The following is a 6,058-nucleotide window of genomic DNA, read 5'->3' on the forward strand; positions in this document are numbered from 1 at the left end:
CATTCGTTTCCTCTCCATCTGGTAAGAAAGGTTTCTCCAACCTTCTGTGCATGGTCTTCCAGGTGTCTTCCTCCACAAGTTAACATGTGCTTGTTTCACAACAGCAAGCGGCAGGAGAGGAAACAAATGAGGTCCAGTCTTAGGCAAGTGATGCGACTGCCTTTGTGTGTATTACAAAATACCTCTCCCTCAGAGTCCCCACCCGCCCAGCACCTCCATTCTTTGGAGCCCAGGCTGGATTTTAATCTTCAATTGCCTGTCCACCTCCACCTCAGCCAGAGGACACTGGGCAGGGTACAAATGACACAAAGACTGTGCTGAGGTCCCACAGTACTAAGAAGAAGCAAGAGCTGGAGTCAAGAGGTAGAAAAACAAGCCCACACCCACACCCACTATTACTGTGGTCTCTTCCTAGGGTGTTGATAGCTGCTGATGCTGTGTCTCTGGGCATCGCCACACTGGGCATATCCCGCTGTGCAGTGACCACAAATGTTGATGATAGCTGGAAAAACAGTATCACTTGTCACTTGAAAGCAGTATTTCCCAGTATCATTTCGATCTTAAGGTTGGTATCTTTTCTCAAAGGCCTTCCTGAATTCAGTTTGGTGATCTTTACAGGCAGTCTTTGCTGATGAAAGTCAATAGTTCAAGACGTCCAGTCGGAGGCCACCTAGCCATTGGCCATTGTAAGAGAACAGAGCACACGGTAAAACAGGGCATTTGGCAGGTCTCCTCTGACACACCAGTGACACCTTCAGGGGTCAGTCTAGGGGCCCCAGCTGGTCTTTAGTTTTTTCGGTCTCCTGCACTCCTGGGGGTGGGGGGGGGGACTCTCATCACTGTGTTGGAGACAGGAAGAAAACGCAGGAAACATGGGAGGAAACGCAATTCCACTGGGCAGTCTGCAGCGGCGCGCACGGACTTCGGGGGCGTATGTGTGGGCGGTGCCTCTGTGGAGGCGGGAAGACAAGCCCCTAAGGGGGATGGGGCGGTTAGAAGAAGGGGCGAAGTTCCAACACCGTCGTGGGCGCAAGCCAACGGCGAGGGCGGCCCGCCGGTGCCGGGTCCCAGCACTTGCCCTGTTTTGGCCCAGGCGGAGGGGCGACCTGACCCGGCGGAGAGCTGGGGCTGCCCGGGTTCTGGCCCCTGGAATCTCTCCGTGTCTGCAGGTTCCCTCCCTATTTTCTTGCTTCCTCCCCCGCCTCGCCGCCCGTCCTAAAACGCGGCGCCTTTAAGAGGGAGCTCGGTTACCCTGGGGGCGGGAACCCCTCGGCAGATCGCGAGGCGGCGGCGCTCGGCCGCGATGCTCCTCACTTTCTGCTCCAGCTCCCTTCGCCGCCGCCGCCGCCGCCGCCGCCGCCTGGATAGCCACCGCCATCCCCGCCTCCTCTTCCTCCTCCTCCTCCTCCTCCTCCTCCTCCTCCTCCTCCTCTGCCTCGAAGCGTCGTTTTCTGCAGCAGAGGAGAGAAGTGCTATGTCAGGAAAGTTCCCGGAGGGACTGGCTGGGGCCATGCTCCCTGGGCTCTCCCGCAGGCGCCAGCGCGCAGCCCTTTGTATGAGGTGAGACTTGGGGTCCCCGGCCCCAGGGACAGGTAGCCCCCCGCGGGGAGCGCTTTGATTTGTCGCGGTGGGAAGGGTGTGCGGTTGGGCGGAGTGTGTGGCGGGGGACGAGGCTGGTGAGACCGAAGTTGTGCCGGAGAAGCTCGGGGTTTTCGGGAAGGTTTTTGCAGCTGGACTAGAGGGATTTCGGCAGCCAGCGCCACACGGTGGGGCCCGGCCGGGACTCGGTGTCCCCGGGTCCCGCCTCGCCTCGCCTCCCGACGCCCCCTGCCCCGTCCCCTGCCCGCCCGAGCGGTGAGGCCTTCGAGGAAACCGCTCCGCTGCTGGCCGGCCCCCGGTGCCGGGTTTCTCTCTGCCGGGTTCTCCCTCGAGATGCTAAGCGCTGGGAGTGAGAGGCAGGGGATGGAATCCTCCTGAACTTTTACACTGTGGGCTCCTCACTCTTCAGAGGTGAAATTCACCTCGTTTGCCCAAGTCCGAGGGCTCCTTCGAGCTCCACCAGTTCTGAGAGGTTGCCTTTTACTTGTGGGTGAGCTTTCCGCGCTGTGGCTCTTTCAGCCTTGGTTGGTTTTCAGCGTTGCACTGATTATCGTCCGCCCTCCTCCTCCCCTTTTGGGAAACATTTTTTTTTTTTTTTTAAGAAAAAAAATATCTTGGAGGATTCGGGTGCTAAAACAAACCACCCACCCACCACTACAACAAAACCCAACAATGCATTTTTGTGAAATTTACCCCTCGGGGCTGACCTAAGTATTCCAAGTGATCGTTTAGTCCCCATGAAATATTTAGTCTTGGTCTTAACACTTACGAAAGGCAGAGATCCTGTAGTAGGATGCAGGGTTGTTTTTTTTTTTCCAGTGAGGTAAGATGAGGTTTCAGTCATGTTTTTTAAAAATTTCAATCATGTTTTTTAAAGATTTTCCCTTTGTTTATTGGTTTTCATTATAGCTTAGATTAAGAAGGCTCCCATTAATTTTAGGAGTAGTATTTCTAAGAATCATAAATAAAACCTGATGTTTCTTGCATAATCCGACATTGCTTCAGGCAGTTTTACTCTTGGATGAGGTATGTAGTAGGTGTAATTATTTGATGAGACCTAATATATAAGTATATTTATTGCCCAAGTGGCTAAGTTTTCTTTTTTCATGTATCCTGTGGGTGAAGGAAGCCCATTTTCTCACACCCCCAGGTCTCTACCACAAACGTCTGTTCTTGTTTCTGTCTTCTTCACTCACATCGTATACGTCTGATGTCAGGGACAAATCAGAGGTGCCGATGGCAAATCCCTATATTTTGTGAAATGTTGCATAGCCAGAATTGTAGTGATGTAATTGATTATATCGTCCAGATTACTTTGAAAAATAAAAGTAGAATGTGGGAGCTTGTTTAAAGAAAAGAGTGTCATGAAGTATTTAAATTCTCAAGTATATGCTTTACATATAATTTGTGTGTGGAAAGATATATTACCAAAATAGACGGGGAATACTGTAGGAGACAACTTATGTGCGTGGGGAAGTTTTGAAATAAAGCCATTCCAGAATAAATATTAATATGATAACATTTTGTTTGGGATATAGGTTTTCATCTCTGAGCATGGTTTTGTCACTCTGTTGTCAAATATACCAGAATTGAAACTTTAAAAAAAGAACTCTCCATCTCAAGCATTTTCTGAAAATTTGTAGCAAACTGAGCATTTTTGGAAAAAAATTTGCTTAGAAAAAGTTGCATACTTAAAACCCTAACTGCAGTTACTATTTTATCTTAAGTTTGCTGGACTCTAGGCCAGAAAGTACTGCATTCAGTAAGAATTTGGGGTTCTAAGGTGGATGTGACTAATTTCCTAGAACTGTGTGGGTTAATATGAGTACCTTGAGATTTGGTATGTGACTTATTTGATTGAGATGATTGTTTTGTGAATAATCCTTTTTGAAACTAAAGATATATATTCATATGTATATCACATATACATATCACAAATATATATATCACAAAATCCATATCTATTTATAGATATGGGTATACATATATTTATGTATCTCTATATATCTATAAAAGGGAAAACTGTTCAGGGACTCAATAATACTCCTGCACTAAGAAGAGCACGTCTGAAAGATCAAAAGCTAAAAGCATTTCTTGCTACGGCTTGTCATTTCTTCAGCAATTTCATCACTATCAGTTAAGTTAAAAAAATACTGTGTTTTCCAGCATGTTCTTGTTCTCACACAAGGCTTGGACCAGGGAGCCATATGCCAATGATCCTAACCGCATATTTTAAAATTGGACTGAATTATCACACCAATGGATGATTGAATCAAGCATTTCTTAAGCTTCAGTAATTTATCTCCAGTAGAAGAATCCCTGGTAAAATTTAGCTTGTTAATATAGTGTTTTCTCCTTTTAACACTTCAATAATTACCTTCAGGGCATTCCCCATAGGTCTGGGTCTTAGAGAGTAGACATCAAAGGCATGGGAGGCAAACCTTGGGTAAGTTTTGGTACTCCAATTTGTGAAATGATGTCTTGAGTATTTGATTTGAGAGAGATACTCATTTATACTTGGGAAAATAATACCTATGATACAGTGCTCCAATCACTATAGGCAAAGCTTTGGAATATTTCTTATCATGTTCCACATCTGAAGCTGCTGCATTTTAGCATATGTATGAAAGAAATGAAATGATTTTTTAGATTTTTTTTCATTTGCTAGACATTTACCAGAAATGTGTTTATATTTGCTGCAAATGCCCTTTATTGCATATGGCAATTTTTTCCTTTGCCTTTTTTTTTTTTTTTTTTTTTTTTGCTACTATGATGTGTATATTTAGGGTGAGTTCTTAGTGTTTACTTGAAACAGACAGTACCATGTTTCACAGAGTTTATGTTGTGTCTCTTCAGCTTAAAAAAAATAACATTTGAAATGTTTGACTATGAACATGAGATCACAGACTGTCAGAACTGATGGGATCTTGGTCAATTATAGTTTCAGTTTCCTGGGAATTTTCTGTTTAAGGTCAGATGTGGCCCTGATTTGAACTGGATGATCCACAAATAGGTACTTTTGCAACCACAAAACATGGAGAACATTCCAAATAATTTGCAGTGTGGGCATGCTTTAGTGTTTAGTTGGCTTGAGGCAGTGTGCCATGCTTGTAAAAAATGGTTTTTGAAGCTGACAGCAAGCTGTTTCACTCTTTGAGTTTGACACATAGGATGAAATGCCTTTTAGCCTCTGTGCCAGTAAATATGGACAGGATTGGAAAAAGTAATTTGTTCACATTTCTGTATGTCAGAAGATTCAGAAAACTGAAGCATGAAACTAGCTTAATATACTGGAAAGCTCATTCATATTCATTAAAAATGTAACGAAGAGTTGAGAATGTTGGATTTTAACACAGCTTTCAGGTCATGGGCAAAGGAGTGTATATTTGCAGTTAGTAGGGTAATCTAGTGGTCATCTCTTGAAATTAATAATAACACTATTATTAATACTATTTCCTTTGAGTGATAATCCTCCCAGGCCCAACTTTGATTAAAAAATATCCCCAGCCAGACACTGTACCAATCACCTAGAAAATATGTTAATTGATTCTTAAATAATTTTAAGTTGAAACCCTTATGTGTCATTGTAGTCATAAGCTTTATGTCCCTTTGGGGTTTTTGACCAAAGTTTCTTGGTTAACTTCTTTTCTATCAATTGATGAAGCCCCATCTATATCATTAAAGCATTTAAAAATATTTTAGGCACTTTTTTAATGTGAAAATTTCTAAGGATTTGCCTTGGGAAGGGAGTGCAGAAGGGACATGATTTTTTTTTTTTTTTTTTATTTTTTGCGGTACGCGGGCCTCTCGCTGTTGTGACCTCTCCCATTGTGGAGCACAGGCTCCGGACGCGCAGGCTCAGCGGCCACGGCTCACGGGCCCAGCCGCTCCGCGGCACGTGGGATCTTCCCGGACCGGGTCACGAACCCGTGTCCCCTGCATCGGCAGGCGGACTCTCAACCACTGCGCCACCAGGGAAGCCCTGACATGATTCTTTATTGTAGCTCTTACCTTCCAAACGAAGGTGCCTTCATCTCTTCCTGTCTTTTTTTAAACAAAAACAAATGCATAGGTAATTTTAGAGAGAGAACATTTGCAGGCATTTAAAGATGCTTGAAGTTTCAATCAAAATAAGGGTTTCAGCTCAAAGTTACCTAAGAATCAGTGAACGTTTGTGCCAGGTGTTGGTTACAGTTTCTGGCTGAGGGTGTCTGCTGCTGATCCAAGTTGGTCCTGGGAAGATACAGATTCAAAGGGAGTTGGAATTCCAGGCATAGTATCTATTGCCTTCCAGAGGGAAAAATGTTTGCCTAAGTGTGTACTTCTATAAAATCCACTTTTCATCATTGTAGCTTATTTTTTCCATTTCCTCCATGCTATATATGAAGTGTAGAGTGTCTTCCTGCTCCATTTTTTTTTTTTTTTTTTTTTTTTTTGCGGTACGCGGGCCTCTCACTGT

At 44.6% G+C, this 6,058-nt stretch overlaps 1 protein-coding gene across 1 annotated transcript in view; it reads left to right on the plus strand.

The window, feature by feature from the left end:
* The first annotated feature begins 1,388 nt into the window (after nt 1–1,388).
* Nucleotides 1,389–6,058, plus strand: part of GPR63 (G protein-coupled receptor 63) — a 60,794-nt gene continuing 56,124 nt past the window's right edge. Inside the window, exon 1 of the mRNA XM_007121430.4 lies at nt 1,389–1,560. The gene's annotated coding sequence lies outside the window, so the exon portion shown is untranslated. The remainder of the gene's footprint in view (nt 1,561–6,058) is intronic.

The sequence above is a fragment of the Physeter macrocephalus genome, chromosome 10 (genome assembly GCF_002837175.3).
Source record: "Physeter macrocephalus isolate SW-GA chromosome 10, ASM283717v5, whole genome shotgun sequence".
In the NCBI taxonomy this organism is placed as follows: domain Eukaryota; kingdom Metazoa; phylum Chordata; class Mammalia; order Artiodactyla; family Physeteridae; genus Physeter; species Physeter macrocephalus.